This window comes from Tursiops truncatus, chromosome 9 (genome assembly GCF_011762595.2).
Source record: "Tursiops truncatus isolate mTurTru1 chromosome 9, mTurTru1.mat.Y, whole genome shotgun sequence".
Lineage (NCBI taxonomy): Eukaryota > Metazoa > Chordata > Mammalia > Artiodactyla > Delphinidae > Tursiops > Tursiops truncatus.
In genome coordinates, this window is record NC_047042.1 from 97,334,019 (window position 1) to 97,355,799 (window position 21,781).

General features: G+C 38.7%; 1 protein-coding gene and 1 long non-coding RNA gene across 2 annotated transcripts in view; one reads left to right on the forward strand and one right to left on the reverse strand.

Moving 5' to 3' along the window:
• Positions 1-21,781, forward strand: part of CNTNAP2 (contactin associated protein 2) — a 982,287-nt gene that overhangs the window by 444,618 nt on the left and 515,888 nt on the right. The window lies entirely within an intron of this gene.
• The window catches only part of LOC141279593 (uncharacterized), a 75,173-nt gene continuing 70,224 nt past the window's right edge, over positions 16,833-21,781 (reverse strand). Inside the window, exon 3 of the long non-coding RNA XR_012334135.1 lies at positions 16,833-19,029. This is a non-coding gene — a long non-coding RNA (uncharacterized lncRNA). The remainder of the gene's footprint in view (positions 19,030-21,781) is intronic.

A 21,781-nucleotide genomic window follows, 5' to 3' on the forward strand; every position in this document is an offset into this window, starting at 1 on the left:
GGAAACAAGCAAACTTTGTAGGAAATAAAGTATCTGACTTCACCCTCTATGAAATTAGATCATTCTAATATGGTCCTTTCAGGCTGTGGGAGACTTAGATGTTGTTGCTTACCACTTACATTCCACTTAGCTTACCAGACAAACTAACAAAGGGTTAGGGAAGTGAAAAGACCTAGGTTCCCACTGCAGACCATGCTTCTTCGATGCTTGTGCTCTTTGCTGTGAAAAGTCATGACGTGAAGATCTTCACTGTGAATTGCCAGTGTGTAATCTCTTCATTTCCAGGGCTTTAAATACCATCTATATGTTAATGCCTTCCAAATTGGTATCTGTCATACCACACTCTTCTCTGAGCTCGAAACTCATATATCCAGCTTGCCGTGAACACCTCCCTTCAGATGTGTGATACGCATCCCAACCTTGGCATGACCCGACCTGCCCCTCTCCAGCCTTGGCTGTGTCAGTGAAAGGACACACCACGTACCCAGACACGGATGCAAAAAACTCCGAAGTCTCTTCGCTTCCTCTTTGCCCCACATCTCATCCAGACCCTCATGAATCACCCAGCAGGATACATTTTAAAGTTAAAAATGAGGTCCTGTCATTGTCAGCTTTAAGACAGACCCTAAACTTAACTTCTCTCCCCACATCCCAAACCACTATCGTCTCTCACTCCGCCACTGCAGTTGCCTCTTGGCTGGTCCTTCTATGTCCAAGCTGGCCTTCCTGTTGCCTACACGGCACAGTATTTTGTATGCTGAAATACAAATTCAATCACTCCCCTGTTCATACTTCTCTTTTGGCTTCCCATACCCCTTAGGATGGAACCTTGACTCCGCACACGGTCCCCAAGCCCCTGTGCCTTCCAGCTCTCGCCCACCTCTCTGCCTAGGGCTTTCTCTGCTTTACCCATCTCGTCCGGCCGCACACGTGAATCCACCTACAGCTTCCAGGTCCTCACCTTTGCCCTTACTCCACCTGGAATGCTCTTCCCCCAAATTTTCCAGTACCATGTCTCTTCATCATTCTGTTTCCTGCTCAAATGCCACTTGGCTTGAGGAGGTTTCCTCAACCGCACTATGTAAATGAGTTCACGGTCCACCCCAGCACGCCCTACCTCCCTATCCTCCTTCCTTCACATGGATCACTCTGTGAGATTAAGTTATTGTTTGTCTTCTGTCTTCCCCACTAGGGTGTGGTCAGGAGGAGCTTGACTTTGCTCGCTACTGTATCCTTAGTACCTGCAGTAAATAGCTTAGTACCTGTTCATTAAATAGCTGTTGCATGAAGAATAGTAATGCACTTCTTGCATTTTATCAATAATTTGATTGTTAAACTGTAAACATTCTCAGTTGACACACGTCCCTGATATAAGGAAATCTAATCTATTGCATTACCTCCCACTTTCTCTACTCCACTCGACCCCTCAAACTACGCTAGTCATATTATTATTTACGTGTTGTTATAATTAATATTACTTACATTCCCAGTTGTTTAGAAATAGTTCTGCATTTGCTTGGATGCTATGTTCTCCACTCTTTCTTTTACCGCAGCTACCTTATCCATCTCTTGGTTGTTGGAAATTTCTTATTTAATAATTTTTTTTTAATGCTCATGAGAGTTAAAGTCCCCGAGATTTTGTTTGTTGAAAATATATATCACCATCTCTTTAGCAGGTTTTCTACGTATGAAAATTATCAAGTCATACCTTCTTTCCCTGAGGATTTTGCAGACACAGTTCTACTTTCTCTTGGTACCAATCATTACAACTAAGAGAATTAAGGCCACCTGATTTCCTTTTCTTTTGTCTGGATACCTATAGAATTCTTTACTATTGTTTTTCAATAAATTCACTACAATATTCTCATTTGTAGTCAATTTCTACAAGTAGTCACTGAAATTTTATACTTTCTGTAGAATTAATTTTCCCTTTTTAAAGATACCTTGTTATTATATTATTAATTTTTTAATGACATCTATAATTTCCAGTTGTATATTTTGTCTTTCGTTTTTATTTTACTAATGTTAATCAACTTTTTTGTCCTTTTCAATTTTATTTTGTTCATTTTTCTCAAGTTAGTCCTAGATGCCTCTGAGTATAGTCTCAGTAAAGCCTGTTTTTCTTTGTGGTGACTTTTATGTGACTTTCACTTATGTGATGATTTTGTTTTTCCCTTCCGCTGCTTTCCCAAGATCTATCAGCTCACTTTCGAGCTGCTTCTTTGTTGTGTCTCATCTTACCGAGCACTTCTATCCTTTTATTCCTTCTTTGGGCTCTTGTTACTTAGAGGGCATGTGATGTACATTTTATCTGCTCTGTGGTACTTTTTATCTGATACACATTCTTCTTTCTCTGGCCTTCTGTTTGTTGCATTTTTCTCTTTTTTTTTTAATTTAGGCAGTATCCTTGCATAAGTCGCATGTTCTTCCTTTTTGGTGTTTACTCATCATCACAGACAAGAACTTTTCCTTTTCTAGCCGTTTGCACAAAGAGAGAGTGGGGAAGGAACAAGGGTCAGGACGACACAGTTTGCAACTTGTTCTAATGTCTTCTGTGTCCTCATGCATCTCTGCCCCACACAGTGAATCTGCTCTTGGCTGGTGTGTAAGATACTCAGGACGAGTCTCTTGTGTGGTGCTTGAACTTTGACTTGTCTTCAGTTGGCAAAAAGGTAATTTCAGGAACGTGTGTCATACACAGGTTTTCCTCCACTTGGCCACATGGACAGTCTGGCTTCAAACATGCCATGATAATTGTTTCCTCACTCAACCTTCTCTTCCCTGCCATGCTTTGTGTCACACTGAGCGCAGGGAGGCTCGGTCCACGGACCACAGAACTAGACCTTGTTGTTCCAAGCTGGGTTTTCCTGTTTTTTCCCCTTCGGATGCCACCTAAGTAGAAGGATCATTTGCCCTACTATCCCTACCTAAGATCTGCAGTGTCTGTAGTCCTCTCTCTGTGCCCCTCAACTGCCTGCCCTGCTCACAGAGTCCTTTTCTTCATATGTAGTGGTATGTTCTTCAACCATTTCCAAATGTTATTAAAGATGGGGTTTCTTTTTTATATAACAGCTTTATTGAGACATAATTTACATATGGAACAGTTCACCATTTTAAATTATATGATTTAATGGGTTTTACTTTAGTATATTCATAGAGTTGTCCAATCATCATCACAGTCAACTTTAGAACATTTTTATCAACACAAAAAGAAACTCCATACCCATTAGTCACTATTTCCCCACAATTCCCCAGCCCTGAGTAACCACTAAATTCTTTGTCTCTACAGACTAACCTGTCCTAGACATGCATATAAATGGAATCACACGATATGTGGTCTTTTGCATTTGACCTCTTTCACTTAGCATAATGTTTTCAAAGTTCAACCATGTTGTAATGTATGTCAGAAATTTCTTTCTTTTTACTGCTGAATAATATTCATTGCATGAATATACCACATTTTATTTAATTCATCAGTTGATGAGCAATTGGATTGTTTTCACTTTTTGGCTCTTGTTAAAAATGCTGCTGTGAACATTTGTGTACAAGTATTTCTGGTGATGTATGTTTTCAGTTTTCTTGGATATATTCCAAGAAGTTAAATTGCTGGGTCATATTGTAATTCCATGTTTAACCTTTGAGGAACTGCCAGACTATTTTCCAAAGTGGCTGCACAAATTTACATCCCCACTAACATTACATGACAGTTCCAGTTTCTTCACATCCTTGCCAACACTTGCTAACGTCTGTTTTTTTAAATTATAGCCTTCCTAGTGGATGTGAAGTTGTGTTTGTAGTTTTGACTTTCATTTCCCTGATGACTAATGATGTTGAGCATCTATCTCTTCAGATACTTATTGTCCATTTGTGTATCTTATTTGGAAAAATTTCTGTTCTGGTCCTTTGCCCATTTCTTAAATTGGGTTATTTTTCTTTTTATTACTAAGTTATAAAAGTTGTTTATGTATCCTAAATACAAGCCCCTTATCAGCTTTATGGTTTGCAAAAATTTCTCCCTTTCTGTGGGTGGTTGTTTCACATTCTTAATGGTATATTTTGAAAAACAAAAGTTTGACAATGTTAATGGTCTAGTTTATCTATTTTTTACTTTATTGCTTATGGCTTAAGTGTCACATCTAAGAAACCGCTGCTTAATCCAAAGTCATGAAGATTTATGCCTGTGTTTTCTTTTAAAAATTTAATAATTTTAGCTGTTACATTTATATCTTTGACATACTCGAATTAATTTTTATATATAGCATGAGGTAGGGGTCCAATGTTATCCTTTTGCGTGTGGATATCCATTTGTCCCAGCTTCATTTATTGAAAAGACTTTTCTTTTCCCCATTAAATTGTTTGGCACCCTGGTTGAACATCAGTTGACCATAACTGTGCCATGGTGAAAACCTCCTGTAAAATGTTAAATCAAAGTGGCAAGAGCAAACATACTTGTTTTGTTCCTGATTTTAGGGAGAAAGTATCTAGTCTTTCACAATTAAATATGATGTTAGCTGTGGCTATTTCTTTGATGCCCTTTATCAGTTTGAATAAATTCCCTTATTCCTAGTTTGTTGAGTGTTTTATCACAAAAGGGAGTTGAATTTTATCAAATGCTTATCCTGCATTTATTGAGATGGACATGTAGTTTTGGTCCTATTCTATTGATATGTGTATTAAATTCACTGATTTTCAGATGTTAAACCAAACTTGTAAGCCCCTTATTCATGGTGTACGCTCTTTTTGATATAAATCTAGGAAGATTTGATTTGCTAGCATGTCATTGAAGGTTTTTGCATCTTATTCAGAAGAGATATAGATCTGTGGGGTTTTTTCCTTGTGATGCCTTTTTCTGGTTTTGTCATGAGGGTAATACTAGCCTCATACAATTAATTAGGAAGTGTTTCCTCCACTTCTATTTTATGGAAGAGGTTGTGAAGAATTTTATTAATTATTCTTTAAGTGTTTTGTAAAATTCACCAGTGAACCCACCTGAGCTTGGACTTTTCTTTGGGGATAGTTTTTTAAAAAAAAGTATTAGTCCTTATTTGTTATAAGATATTTTATTTCTCTTTAAGTCAGTTTTGGTAGTTTGTGTCTAAGAACTCATCCATTGCATCTTAATTGTTTAATTTGTTGGCGTATAGTTGTCCAGTATTCCCTTATAATCCTTTTTATTCCTGTAAAGTCAGTAGTAATGTCCCATATTTCATTTCTAGTTTTAGTAATTTGAATATATTCTTTCTTTTCTTGGATCAGCCTAGTTAAGGGTTTGTCAGTTTTATTGATCTTTTCAAAGGACCAACTTTTGGTTTCACTGTTTCTATTTTTTTTTTCTATTCTGTTTATCTCCACTATAATCTTTATTATTTCCTTTCTTATTCTTGCTTTGGGCTTAGTTTGCTCTTCTTTTCTCAGTGTCTTCAGCTACTGTTGGCATGATATATCTTTTTCATCCTATTACTTACAACCTGTTTGTATTTTTGAATCTAAAGTATATCTCCTGGAGATAGCGTATTGTTGGATCTTGCTTTTTATCCAGTCTGACAATTTCTGCCTTTTGGGTTATTTAATCCATTCACATTTTATGTTATTATTGATATAGTTGAGTTTATGTCCGCCATTTTACTTTTTTTCTATATCTCATGTCTTTTATGTTCCTCTGTTTTGTTTTACTGCTCTCATTGCATTAAGTGAATATTTTATTGTGTTTCTTTTTAAATTTCTAACCTTCTTTCTTAGATTCGGTTGGCTTCAGGGGGCAAGGAGAAGCAGAGGTCTTTACTCTCTCATTTTAAACTAGAAGTTCTCTACCTTGGTCTTCATGGAGCAGTACTTCATGATGCTAAACCTATGGTAGATATGTGTGCGTGTCCCCACAAATCATTCTCTCCTGGGCATCTTTCAGCTTGGTTCAGTGACTTGGTCACGGAATACTAGGGAAAACATCTGGGCTCTTGTCATGGCTCTGTTCTTAACCAGTTGTATGATGGGGTAGTCAGTAACCTCTTTTGCACTGATTTTTAAAAATGTAAAATAAGGAAATTGAGTTGGGGATTTCATTTAGTGTTCCTTTTAACATGAATATGCTGAAATTCTAGGAATACAGTGATTATATGGCTCAAAATACATAAGCACAAGAATGAGGCAGAGTCATACCTTTTTCCTCTTAGAATAGGCAATTTTGTATAAAACTGAAGCGTTTTGGGGTATAGAATTTAACTAGATCCACACCATAGTGAAATTATTATTTGGCTCACACCACTGACTTAATATCCTACAGACTACCCCTTATGTGTGAGTGACCATGATTTGGGGATGGGAGGAAATACAGACTTTGGAATGATTATAACTATAAGCTAGTCCAAGATGCCTCATTAGAATAAGAGCTTTGTGTGAGTCCTATGCCCATGTCCAGTGATTTTGTAAAGATATTTTGTTAGCAAATCCATTATCCATTGACTGTCTACAGTGTGTATACCTCTCAAGGGTAGCTTATGTGCTATTATGTAACAGGAAGATGTGATCCCTGCTCTAATAGGCCCTATTTTTTAATGAAAGGGAGAATAAACAAAGAAGGGTGGTTTTAATTATTAATGACAATTGAAGGGAACTTTAGCACAAATAATTCCAAAGACATTTCTATTTGGCTTGGAATTTTAATATGATTTTTGACAGATCTATTTACCTAATTATATTTTATCTAGAAGGGTATTAAAATGAGCTTCTATTCTCTAATCACTCACAAAGGGAGCAGTAGAGGACATGGCTACAAAGCATGTTGGTTAAGCAGGAAGCTGGTCCAGGATTTTAAAATGTTTTGTGAATTGTCCATAACGAGGAAGACTCTCAGGTAGATAACCAACAGTTGAATATACATAAAACCATAGATGATTTTTAAAAAGCACATTTCTCTATAAATGAGCACAGCTGGGCAATGATGTACGGCGGAGCTGAAGGGGGTTCACGGGGTGACTGGAGCCAAGATGATTAATTTGTAAAAGCTTTGTGCTGATGCCCTCCTGCTGCACATTTCTTTAACACTTTGAAAATGTTCCTGGTCCAGCGGTTTCATGGAACAAGGTAGACTTTTATGACCTCTCTTTTTTAATCGTATTCATTTTTTACCGTCATGAATAAAGAGTGGATCTTAGACAATTGAATGTTCTAGTTGCTTAATGATCAAAATCATGGAAATACTTTTGAATATTGATGGATTAAAGAATCCAGAAATAGTCTGAAATTTACATTTCCACGCTAAGCCACTAGCTGAGTGTCTGCCCAATTTAACCAGCTCTCACTTGGTTCTGCCCTGACGCTCAGTTGTTACTGGCTATTAAGTTACAAATCATATCCTCCTGTTTACAGTTCTAGTTGGAGGAGTGCAAGTCTCCCCCTGATTTCATCTCCATAATTACTTTTGTAAGAAATTATCTCAAAGAGACTCCTATGCTTAGTCATGATCATGTATTATTACGTATTATATTGAATGGCTTTAGTCTTTAATCTTCTCTTGTAACAGTGTCTCAATTTACCTTTCTGTTTTATGAATTCCTGTTCCATTTGATATTTTGGATTTCAGATTCCCTGAGAGCCAACTAAATATTTTCTTATTGACCACCAATGAAAAACATATCTAACAACAGGTGGATATTTGGAGGATATATGGATATCCTCCATATATTTGGAGGATAACCATTCCATTTTTAAGCTGCTTGATAACAACCATCTTATGACAGCATTCCCCAAAATATGTTCTGCAGAATATTACTTACATGGAATTTTAATAGATATTTTGTCAAAATAAGTTTAGGAAACTGAGTAAAATAAATTTAAACAGGTTTTATTATTTAGGACTTATAAGAGGTCTGGCTAGGCTGACGTGCCTTACGACTCTCCAGGAAGGGAATATCATATAATGCAACCCCCCAGCATTTTTCGTTGAGCATCTAGCAGGACTTGTGTTCTGAGAAATACCCCTTGAGTGATGTCCTAACATAAATTTATAAAGGCAGAGAGATAAATATGTGGGCTATAAAGACTAGATCTTGTTGCCTACCTTCATTTTTAGATGGTACAAAACTCCCCATCAAAACTGTAACATTAAAACAAACAGATTAGGAATTTCAATCCAAGCAGAAGAATACATTATAACAGAAAGAAGTTATGTAAATCTTGGGTACCTGTAATTACTCTTCAAATAACATGGTATCAGTACCATGATATTTGTGATATTTGTGACGCTATCTAAGAAATATAGCTGTAACTTCTCTTTCTACGTAGACAAAAATGTTAATCAAATTGTAAGATAGTAAGACATATGGATAATGTATATGTGTTCATTTAGAAAATATTGACCATACTTCTGCCAAACAGATTACTGTTGGTACACAAAGCACGTAATTTCACAAGAGATTTTATAAGGTCAATGGTGTAACTTTGAGTAGGTTTGGCAAAGGAGTGTGAAAATTCCAGCAATATAATTATATCATTTTCCCTTATGGGTGCCAACCAACTGATAAACACAAGGGTCAGATGGGGAATTAAACACAGTATCAGCTTTATTGCTGGGTCAATTAGCACAGTCTTGCCTATGAGGAATGGAAATCACCAAGTAAAGCCAGCTTAAAAATAAGGTAATGTATCATTTCATATAACAAGAAGCCCATAGGTAGATATGCTACAGGATGTCAGGGCTGTGGTGCTACTGCTCAGGTATTTTCTTGGTGTTTGTCCCTCTCTATCTGTTGGCTTCAGCCTTAGGCTGGAAGGAAGAGGGCTGTGTTGGTTACAGGTGTGATACCTAGACAGAAACATCCAGAGGAAGAAGAAAGACTCCACTCTTGCTCAGGAGTAAGGACATTTTCCTGGAAGCCCCTCATGACTTTCCCTCACATCTCCTTGGCCACAATTGGGTCATATGCTCATTCCTAAATCCCAGCAGGAGTAATAGGGTTACCATGATGGGTTTAGACAAATCAGAATATTCTGAAGCTGGGGAAAAAGTCACCTTTTCTTCAGCTACTTGGGAGAAATAGGTTTCAGTAGACGGAAGAAGGAGAGCAGGAAATGAATATTGAGTTGTAACCAAGAGTGTCTATTACCCAACACACAGGGTCCCTGGTAAAGTCAAGTCGTGTTTTCTACTTGTTTCCCTCTACACTGAACTTGCCCACCTTAGAGGCAGCAAAGAAAGTGGGAGCTTGTTGAAGCTGATCCTTTCTCATCTGCCTATCACATGTAGAAGCAGCCAATGTGAAACTCCAGCTCTTTCTACATATCTATGTGCCAGGCGGCAAGAGAGACAGAGAGAGAGAGAGAGAGAGAGAGAGAGGGAGGGAGACAGAGGGAGAGAGAGAAAGAGAGAGAGAGAGAGAGAGAGAGGGAGGGAGGGAGGGAGGGAGGGAGAGAGAGAAAGGGAGAAAGAGATACAGGAGTAAGAAGAAGAGGAACAAGGTTGTTTTGCTCTATCTCACCGATTATGTAAGTCACTTCTCCTCAGGGAAGAGTACATGAAAGGATGGAAAGAATGGTGGATATTTACTTCTTATTTATGTCCCAGGACATATTGGCAGAAGTTCCTATTTAATTGACAATTTGCGAACAGAAGGCCAGGGTTTTCTTATTAGTGAAGAGTGGGCCAGGCGGAGGGGGAGGTCCCGCTAGTTTTAGGCACCAACAGCAGTCTTGTGGGCATTCATTCATCCTGGAATCATTTAGTCATTCCTAATCTTTATCACACAGACAACCAGGTCCTGGATAAGCACTGCGAAGAAGACATAGTTCCAGACCTAAAAGGGATCCGTGCTCTCTGTCTCCACTATGATATAACAAGGAAATATAATACATGGGAGAGACCCTATAGTAGTTTTATCTACAAAGTGCTATAGGAAAAACAAGGCAAGAGATATTTTCTCCTGCCCGGTAAGTCCAAAAAGACTTCACCAAACACCTGAAACTAGTTTAGGACTTGGGAAGCTATATACGTTGTCATCAGACAGGCTACAGGAGAAAAAGTATTTCAGGCAAAGGGAAGATCCCAAGTCTAGGCATAGATGCATGGGACCAGAAGTTGTGTTCAGGAAGCTGTGGGTAAACTTCTGTGGTTCAGAGATGGTGCCCACTGTTCGATGGGTCATTGAGGCAGAAAATCAGCCAGGAAGTGAGATTAGGATCAGGTTATGATGAGTGTTAACCACTCAGTATTACAGTATTTTCCTCTCTCCACCCTGATCTTTGCAGTGAAGTCATTCAGTGGAACTTGTACACTGTGTGATGTATGCAGTAAGAGAAAGTAATTAACAAGCCTTCGCCTTGGGCACTTGAAGATGGGAATAAAAGAAATAGAACACATAAATTCTTCACACAACAAATAGAGCATGTGTCAAAATTAAATTAGATAATAATATAAGACAGTGAGGCAGCAGTGCCATTGCTCGTGGCAATATGTAATTCCGTTTTGGAGGCAGTAGCACCTGATTTTGGCTACCCTCTCAGGTGTCTAATTCAATCACGCTGTCATCAGATACTTACTGTATGCTATGTGCTGGATAAAAGTCTTCACCTTTGAAGGCAGATTTGATTTGGGGAACCCTCCCAAAGTCATTTGTATCAAAGTCAGCTGAATAAGGGGGCCAATTAAGATAAGGAATGTCATTATAGGCTAAAAGTCTGGTGCAAGTATGAAATGAGATTTTTTTTCCTTGTTTGACCTGTAAACTGTGAAGCGTAAAATAAGCACTATAAACTAAAGGCACTCTCAAAAGAGAGTAACAACAAAGTATTTTGAGCAAAGGCAGCATCAGTGAAAACAGTGTCTGACTTGCTGCTGAGACTTCTTCCAAGGACCTGCTCATTTGGGTGTCTCCGTCTCCCTGTGCTTGTTATAACAAGCTTCGTACATCATAGTCGCACCTCAGCTTATCGAGTCCTATAGCATGTGGGTGAGACAAGACTGCCTCAGCAGTTCAGACAGCACTGAAATACTTGTGGTGTGCAGTAACCAAAAAAAGATCTTTAAAACGCTTTGGACCCAGCATGGACCTTTCAAGCAAATATTGGAAAACAAAGCAGTATATACAGAGTCTGGGTTGTGTGCTCTGTTTAGTATCATCTCCAAGACAAGTTCCAAATAGAAAGAACTATGATATGTACAGAGTTCTCAAATGTAGTGAGAAGATATTGTGTATTACTCTGAAGTTCTATGTAATTAATACTCACATATTAGTATGCAATTATATTTTATAAACACATATATTTGCATATTAAGTAGATGTACAAGCTTTACCGACCTCTATGAAGTATTATCAACCTGTCCCCTGAAAGTAATATGTATGAATTGCTATTCACTTCTCAAAACCATTGCTCACTTCAGATAGGAAAAAATAACAACCATTTGGAAGCAGCAGCAATAATAATAGTAGCAGTAATAATAATAACAAGTAGTTTAAATAGTTGTAATAAAAACCCAATAAAGAGAGAAAGGAGGTGATACCAATGGGATAATAATGAACAGGAGTAAAAGGTTATGGTTGTGAAAATTAGATTATAAAATGGCTGTAGAGGAAAAGCGCTGTAACTCACATTCCTGTGGTTATTTGTGAAGAAGAGGCCAGACCAGCTTAGAAATGTTTTCACTGAGAATTTAAAAGGAAAAAACACGCTGTAAGTGTGGGATTTTCATTCCCCCCTTATCTAGGAAGGATTAGCCGGCACAAGTCTGCACCCAAAGAAATGTGACCTCTAGCCCTGCAGTCAGTCCCGTGTGTTTCAACCCCAGATTCTGCTCTTAGAGCACAGGTTGTATGTGTGTGCACAGCCCTGTGCTTCATATTTACAGAAATGCATCCAGGAAACCTGGGTATTGGGTGGGCCAGGCATCCCTGGGCCTGCTGGTGGCAGGGTCCCAGGTGACCGCAGGTGGTGCTCGGGTACAGGCTCAGACACTGCGAGCCCTGTCCTGGGCAGAGCCCCTCTCGTGTTCTTCAGGAGGCTGCTTTGTCATTGCTGACAGTCACGGAGCTGGAGATACGCTGACCTTGGAGCTAGTCATAGATTTCAGTTCTCAAAAGGCAGGAAAGCTGTGAAACAAAGGACAGCCCTGGCCTTCCTCTGTGGTTACCAGAGAGTCTCCACCTGGTTCCAGAGGACTATGTCTCATCTCAGTCTACTTCATTTAGCTCCCGTGTCTTGGCCTGTTTTGAGGCTGTCAGCTGGGGGCCTTTAGAAGGGTGGAAGCTTTATAGTGAGTGCTTGTCTGCAGGAACAGCACGGAGACTGCCACCTCCTCTCACAGATCCTGTGTTCGTACCTAGTGACCTGGCACAGAGCTCTCCCCTCAACAGCAAAACACATCCATTCCCCCTATTGCCTGGACTCAATTTCTCTGACTCATTTACATATCACTCTTTTTAAATTTAAGTGAGAATATGAATTTAGCTTCCTCAGCAGCTCATGGCAGCTTTTGCTATGTTCTCAACGATGTAAGACAATATAAGGCAATCGTGCCATTGCTTGTGGCAAACTCCGAATTGTTGGGATTTGTTTTCAGCCAATTTTAGATAACTTATGATCTAATCTAGTTCCAGATTGGGCATCTAGGTCTTTACAAATACCAGAAGCACTTACTTGGAAATCTGCCAGGTGCCTAAAGGCATCCACTAATATTTCTCAGCGATTTTTTAAATAGAGTAGTTTGGTTCCATAAATTGATAACTTAATTATCAGATTCTCTAAAAGCCAAGCTATCCCCAGATTTAAAACAAAATGATTTAGCCTTGATAGTTGGTGGTGGTGTCTGCTTGACCAGGGTATTCCACTGAGAAGTGTGGAGTCTCACTAGAAATTTTATTCCTCTCCTTGGTCCCTCTTTGGGTCAGTGAAAAGATTACTCCACAATTCAAAATCTTGTCAGATTACTCCCCTCCTAAAACCTTCCAAAGACTCCACATTGCATGCAGGATGTAGTGTTCAGGGTCTTTGCATGACCTGTAAAGTGCTTCCCCACGCTCCTGTCTTTCCTCCTCTAACTCATGGCCTCACTCGTGCTCTGTGCACAGTTGCTTCATCTCCGTTCTTGGAACCCTACATTGGTGAGCATCTCATCCCATAATCCAGCTATCCTCAGCAGCAGATGAGAAATCCGGAACCTGGAATTTCCTCTCTGTCACACCTCCTTTATCCTGTTCTCATACCTTCCAACAGCTTCCCCTCAATCGTAATGATAAACAGTTCAATACCATTCTTGATTAATTAGCTGAAACTTAATGAGAATGCATTTTAAGTCTCCACTGTGCTCTCAGAGCACTTAGTCATTCTGTCCATCCATGCATCCATCTGCCAATCATCAAGTGCTGTGTTCCAGAAAAATAGGTTTTTAGCCTAGCACTTAATCATATTGTAGAGTGACTGTATTTCTTTAGTAAGCATCTGTTATGCACTGGAGATAAAAGTTATCGGTAGTTGGGTTTAGTGGATAAGACAGACCAATAGACAGATACAAATATGACAGAGAAATAGATCCGTTTTTTAGGAACATAAATGAGGGGCTCCTGACATACCATGATTTGTAGGGTGAGAGTCAGAACAGTTTCTCTAAGAGCTGATTTGAGCTAAGTGTTAAATCATGAATAAGAGGCACCGTTTAGATTTTTCCAGAAGAGCTGTGTCATGTTCTCAGTGATGCACCCTTAACACTTTGCCGGTCACATGGGCCGTGCTCAAAACACGTCTGAGACTCATTCACTTGTCCTTTATTTTTTTTTTAAAAAAGAAAAGGACGGGGGGTGATTTGAGACATTAGCAAGTGGTTGTAGCTAAATTTGGGGTGGACATGTCTGGGAACCTGGTGCTGAACCTACTGGAATACCTCGGTTCTCCTCCAAGTGGCCTCCCCTTCCCAGTGACACCCCATCGCCCTGGGCCTCTCCTGGCCTCTCTCTGTAGGCTGTCCTGGGTCCCCTTGCAGCATGTCAGCTGAGATCCATGACAGCGAGAGCAGGAGCTGCCAGGGTTCCTGACATCACTTAACATAACATAGCATCACATCACATCTGGGCCCCCAAAGGGCACAGCATCATTTCTGTGGTATTGTGCTGGTCACAGAAAGTTACAGGCCGGCCCAGATTCAGGGGAGGAGTCCTCAATTCCACCCCTCCTGCATGCAGGGGGAAAAGGAATTGCTTGTGGCCATCTCTGGAGACTACTGCATTCCCTCCTCCTCACATCACCGTGTTCTTTCCATCCTCCCGAAGACTACGATGTGTATATTTAAGGTTAATTGGTTGTTGTTAATGACTTTTGCCTGTGTCCAATCCCTAACCTTATCCTGTAGTTCTCCCAGGATCCTGGAATTAATCTCTGTGCTTCCAATATTACCTCTTTGTTTGATGGTACAATTTATGGCCACATAAAAATGCTGCCGGAATGCAACTTCTTTGTTAACAGAATTAACACTCTAGTGTGTAATTGTTTCTTATCCTTTTATAGTTAAGTTGGGTTTTTTTCTCACAAAGCAAAGGGACATCTGTTCCCATGATGAATCAAGGTGCCCTGCTGGTATAAACGATCATATATTAATATTATGTGCCATGTACACATATATATATATATATATATACACACACACACACACATATAGAAATATGTATATAAGGAATATATACACTGTAATTAAAGAACTTAGAATATAAGACAATACATTAAATTACATTATGGTCACCTGGCCCTTGAAGAACAGATGAATTTAATTAAATCACAGAATTTGAGGGAACATTCAATCCTCAGTTGATGGGAAAAATTAGCTGTTTCATCATACTGATTTGAAATAAAAGCAAGTTCAGGTGGGAAATGGACTCATGGCTTATATTATACTCTGTCATATGCATTGGGAAGTATTAATTGAAGATAAGTTTTAATTAATGAATTAAATTTTAATTGCATTAAAATTTACCTTTATGGAGTCTAGTGTCACCAGGGAAAGTCAGAAGCATCACTATTTCCTCCACCAGGTAATTGATATGGTCCCCTAGCAAGTCAGTGGGATGATATATCTGAAATCTCTCAAAACATGAAAAACTTTTCAGGGAAAAAAATAGTCATATATCTTTAAACTTAATGTGTATGTGCATGGTAGAGAGGAAACTAATTGAAGCAGAAAGTAGCTAGAATTTTAAAGTGTAATCATTAGTAGCTTCTCAGTTGTGTTGATAGCATCCAACAGGGTTACCTTCTGGAGCGGAAACACAGATCATTCCTACTGTTCTTGGAGAAAGAATGAGGGCAAAATGAATACATGTTCACAGTACCCCTTAGCAAAATAAGTGCTCTCTAGAAAACTATGGTCCACTCCCGAACTCACCCTATAACTTTCCAGTGTCAGCCCTGTAACATAGCAGTCCTGTGACATTACTCATCGAACTGATGAAATTAAAATATTTATATTCTGCACACGCAGACATGGAGGAAAATCTCACTTCAATTATAGCAGTTAAGAAGGCTGAAGTAATTGTCCCAGCTAGCATTTGGCCATTCCATTGAGATTGAAGGAATCTAATACAATAACGGTTCTTATTAATTCGCTGCTCTTCATGTTAAAAGAATATTATAATTCCTTTGTGATGTAAATTGTTTGGGCAATATGATGGTGCGGTGCCTTGTGACTAAAAAGTCGACAGGCTAGAAGGACAGAGTATTCAGGAACAATAGCGAACATTTACTGTTTGGCACTTTTTAAATGTTCTCTGCAAGATAATTCTTAAGGTCTGACTCGCTTTTCTTTTTGCCTTTCCCAAAAGGGATTTAAGTTAATTACTTTTTCTAATGTGACTTTGATATTTTAGTCCCTCCCCAAATCTTCCAAGGAATATGCAGCTGAAATGTCATTCTAGTTCTTTTATTTTCCTGGAAGCTCTGATATTAAATATGGGTGTCACACTGGAAAATTCCACCTGAAGAAAAAGTTAAACAAGGCATAAAATTTACATTAGTAACATCCCATTAACCCATCATCTAGAAAGATTTTGTTACATGATTTTCATCATTTATGAAATTATTTGGGTGTCTTTGCTGGTCTTTTTTGCCTCTAGGATTGAAACTTGTGCATTTATGTCCATCAAAATGTTGTAGCTGCATTTGGCATCGTTCCTTCAACATTCTTCTCCTTTTTGCAAAAGGATGAAATTAGCTTAGTTTAATAATAGTCATTCCTGATTACTCTCTCTGTGGAAACAGCTTGAGACACACATTATTTAATTAAAGGAAGTATTCACATTGCCCTTTAAAACCTTCATTTTATATAACCTATTGATTTTGAAACCAATTAGTCTTACATGAAAAAAATATTACTGCTTTTAGTACAGCACTTTTACATGTCATTGGAATAGTCATCACTGTGTAAAATGTGCGTACTTTTAAACTTTCTTTTTTTTTTAATTTTATTGGAGAATGGTTGATTTACATTGTTTTATTTTTTTCAGGTGTACAGCAAAGGAATTCAGTTATACATATACATATATTCATTCTTTTTCAGATTCTTTTCTCATATAGGTTATCACAGAATATTGAGTAGAGTTCCCCGTGCTATACAGTAGGTCCTTGTTGGTTATCTGTCTTATATATAGTAGTGCGTGTGTGCTCATCCCAAGCTCCTGATTTATCCCTCCTCCCAAACTCTCAAACAAGACATAAAAGATCACTGCTGAGTTTCAATTTGAAAAAATATATTTTATTAAAAATAGTTACATAAATGATAGTTGGGTTTCTAGGGTAACATCTAAAGCAAAATAATTATAACATTTTGTTAATAATATATTTAGTAATAATAATAATGTAGTTGAAAAATAGTTGACAAAATAATATCATAGCCCTAAACTATGTATTAAGACAAGGTCAAGAAGTTGGCATTGAGGTAGGAGGGGAAGAGTGAGAGCAGTTCTTCATCTACCTTGTGATAACTCAGACATTGTACAGTCAGAGGGCACTGGTAATTCATTAATAAGAGAGTGCAGTGCCCTTCTATGAAGTGATGTTGTAGACCCAATAACAATATTGATGTAGTTTTATATTGCTGCCACACAAATTATCACAAGCTTAGTGGCTTAAAAGAACCCAAATTTACCATTTCATAATTCTGTAGACCAAAAGTCTGAGTTGGTTCCAGCAGTTTCTATGTTCTGGCTCATAGGAGACTGAAATCAAGGTGTTACCAGAAGGACTCCTATCTGGAGGCTCTGGGAAGAATCCCTTCCAAGCTCATTCAGACTGTTAGCAGGATTCAATACGTTGTGGTTGTAGGACTGAGGTCCCAGTTTCCTTACTCATCAACTGGAGGCCATCTTTACCTGATAGAGGCCTCTCTCTGTTCTCGCATGTGGCTCTTACATCGCAGAGCCAGCAAGCATGGACTCTTTTTCAAGCTTGGAATCCCTCTTACTTACCCTTCTTCCACATTCTTCTTCTGCTTTCAGCCCATGAATGTTCTCTGCTTTTAAGGGCTCATGTAATTCAATTAAGCCCACCCAAATAATCAAGGAAAATCTCTCTATTTTAAGGTCTGTATATGTAATCACATCTACAATGTCTCTTTTGCCAGGTAAAGTAACATCTTAGCAGGTTCTGAAGATTAGGGTGTGAACATCTTTAAAAGCCCATTATTCTACCTATCACAAATATGATATGCTTTGAGTTGTTCTCCCAGAATTGAATTCATGCGTAGGTTGAATTATGCCACCAAGCAGAAGTACAAAAGATGGCTGTCAGGGCTCAGGAAGCAGCCCCCATCCCAGAGTCAGGTGATGCCCACTGGCCTCACAGGTTGGAGATAACCAGTACTCTTTCAACCATTCTTAATCTTATTTCCACAGAGGCACACCCCAGATACATTCTCTTGTGCTCACGTACTCTCAGACTCCAGTTACTGCATTGGTAAACTATGTTGTGACATGTGCTTAATTTGTAGTGAAAAGTTAAAGGGGTCTTATGTAAAAACAGAATGACCTATTCCACTGCCATTGTGTAATGCATGGGCGTAAGTAACAGTGTTTTAGATCACTTTACCAGAATTTCTCTCCAGAACAAGAGAGGGTCATCTTCTATCTCATGTTTCCTCTGAGCAGGGAGTATCTTTGACATCTCAAGGGGCCCAGTGAGTCAGCAGCAGCCCTGCCTTGTAGAGATGCCAGTACACAGATGTCCTGGGGGAGAATGGTGGGAGAAACATACTGATGGGATTGTGATGGGAAAATTCTAGCCTGTTATTGGATTGGTGTTTCAAATTGATTATTTCATATACTCTAATATAATGTGAAATTCACAGAATACATAAATCTTGTAAAAATAAAGAGTAAAGAAAAGCATTTGAGACTGAAGTTGTTTCAGAAACACTTCATAGGAAATTTGAGTCTTGAACTAGAACTTTAAACATAATGGAGATGGTTAGTATATAATTTAGTTTATGTTTAGAAATGCTTTTTCAACAACCCTCTGGAAATTATTAGGGTACTAACAGCTTGCTCTGAAAATTGATAATTAAAAGGGAAAATATACTTTGAAAGAACTGTATTTTCCAGTAATCAAAATGGTCAACTGGTGAGGGAGAACTCTTCTTTACAGCAATATTACAGTTGATAAATATAGAGGAAATGATAGAATTAGAAAGTCACTATTTTGCAGTGTTAATGAAACAAAGATTGAGGTTTAAAGATTGAGGGAGAACTAGACAATAGAGTGTAAGGTTTTTATTACAACTAAAAGTGGGAAAACAAGAGCTTTAGTTTCCTCCTGATGTGATGTAATATAAAGCCCACTGCACCCTCTTTGAAGTAGTCCTGTCAAAAAGTTGAGCCTGGGGCTTCCCTGGTGGCGCAGTGGTTGAGAGTCCGCCTGCCGATGCAGGGGACGCGGGTTCGTGCCCCGGTCCGGGAAGACCTCTCATGCCGCGGAACGGCTGGGCCTGTGAGCCATGGCCGCTGAGCCTGTGCGTCCGGAGCCTGTACTCTGCAACGGGAGAGGCCACAACAGTGAGAGGCCCGCGTACTGCAAAAAAAAAAAAAAAGTTGAGCCTGAATCTAACTGGATCTCGGTAGATAACTTCCAGCCAAAAGGAAATAGAAAAAGAAGTAGTTAAATGACACAATGATGAAACAAACAGAAAGATCTAGAATGAGGGACATTTTATAGGATGAGTGACAGTTTCTGCCAGAAATGAATGGCATGGGGAAAAAAGGAGGGAGAGGAGAAAAGGACTGTTGTAAATCAAAAAAAAAAAAAAAAAAAGACTTAGGAGACTTGACACATATAATATCTGTATCTTCTTTGGATCTGAATTTGAACATAACTCTATGAAAAAGACATTTTTTAAGACAATTACAAAATAGTTACTGTGGACGGGACATGATACAAACCCATTAGTGTTACTATGGAGATGAGATAGTATCGCTGTTATTTTGTGGGATGTCCATGCTTTCAGAAATGGCGACTGAAGTATTCAGACATGAGATTACATGCTTCTGAAATTTGCTTTAAAAATTTTTGGCAAAGGGAAAAAAATGAAGGAAATGGGCAAAACCTTGATAATTGTTGAATCTAAACGATGGGTATGTGAGGATTCATTATACCATCTCCCTTTCACCATACATTTGTTACATAAAATTTTTCATTAAAAATGTTTAAATCGCTTATTCCCACTTAATTGTATACCTTAAATCTGTTGATATGCATTTCAGCAAAGAGTGATAGTATTATCGTGTTATTGTTCTGTAGTGGGATGAGTGGGTGTTTCTCTTTTATTGAGTATTGTCCTCCTAAATTGCTGGTTTCTTATAGTTTTTGGGGCTAATTTCCTTGCGGCTCTACTCCTCGGGGCTTATGTTAATTGATAAGCCTCCTTTTTTGAAATTTCCATTAATAGGCCATCTTCAATCAGAAGCACGTTAGTTCTGCTCATGTATTTTGTATGCAATTTTACCCTATTCCTAGATTTGCAGAAGCTAATCGTGTACTAACAAGGGAATAGGAATAATAATCGATCACATTTGCTTTGCCTTAGAGAGAAGTGCAGTGATCAGTCTTTGAAGACTGACTTAATGAATCTGAATTGATGGATGTCCAGTGCAGTCACATTTGCTGCACCTTATCTGGGTGTACCAAGAGAAGGCACATAGTCTGTTGGGAGATGCAGACCGCAGTATTTTTTGGAAGTATTAGGTGGAGCCAGTGTCAGAGGGAAATGCTTTCTCCATTGCTATGAACACTGAAATTCTAGTTTTGTCCTGGCCTCCCCCCGTACCAGAAAAGAAATTTAACAAAGCTAATTCTGAGTTTGTGTATATTTTTTCCCAATGGTTAATTATAACCCTTTCCCTTTATTAGGTTTCATTTTCCGGCCTTTATAAAAAGCAATTAACAAAATGGCTTAAAGGCTAAATGAGAGCAAATCTCATTTTCTTAGGAGACTCTGTCATTTTCTTATTTATAGTTATAATTCCTGTTTTCAGAGAAAGGGAAGGAAGACAATGTACCTGTATATTAAAATAATATCCTTCAAGGTGCATTCCATAAATGAGAAGTCAAGTAGAACACCTCTCGATTTTTGTAGCATTCTAGAGACACTGAATCCAGTTTCTTCATGTTTTTTGTTGCTTTTCTCACTTTCTTCTACAGAGCGATTTTGTTTACAGGTAATTTAAGCTTTGGATGAGGCTCTGGTTAATTCAGTTTATGAATAAAAGAAGAACTAATTCAACCTAAAGGTCACCATAGAATTTTAATCATAGAGGTAAGAAAGCACAGGAAGGCACACACCTCACTAGTGATACAATGGGAAAAGCATTCAGCCTCGGATAAAGCTATGAAAGTTGTGCTGTGAGCTACACCAGCACGAAAAAAAAAGGTAGGATTGCAAATGCAGGACTTCAGGCTTCATACCTTCCTAATGGTGCCGTTTCCCCTTCGGCTCCCAGCAGCCCCACTGAAGGGGTTCATCAACCAGTACCCATTTAATCTTTATCTTCCTTTCTCCAGCCCCAACCAAATTATGAATTCTGAATCCCATATCTGGATCCTTATTTTTAAATTAATTCCCTTTCATTTACATTTTAGTTATATTGTTATTATTTTATACTTTAAAATATTTTATCTTATTTTTATTGAGGTATAATATTCACACAGTAAGATGCAGACTTTGAACATACAGTTTGGTAGGTTTTCACAAACGTATACACTTGTGTACTCCACACCCATATCATGATAATAGGACATTTCCATCCACCTAGAAAATTCCTCCATGCCCCATCCCAGGCTGTCAGTGATGGCTATCAACCTAGATTAGTTGCACCTGTTCCAGAATTTCATATAAATAGTGTAATGTGTACTCTTTGAAGTCTGGGTTTTTGCTTCATCACAATATTTTCGAGCATTGTCCATGTTGCTAAGTAGTATTCCACTGAATAAAGGTACTTAAATCTATTCATCCATTTTCCAGTTCATGGGCATTTGGGATGTTTCTAGTTTTTTACTATTATGAGTAAGGCTCCTATGAACATTCTTGTATAAATATTTAGGTAGATCTATTTTTTATTTTATTTTTTCTTTTTTTTTGTGGTATGCGGGTCTCTCACTGTCGTGGCCTCTCCCGTTGCGGAGCACAGGCTCTGGACTCGCAGGCTCAGTGGCCACGGCTCACGGGCCCAGCCGCTCCGCGGCATGTGGGATCTTCCCGGACCGGGGCACGAACCCGTGTCCCCTGCATCGGCAGGCGGACTCTCAACCACTGCGCCACCAGGGAAGC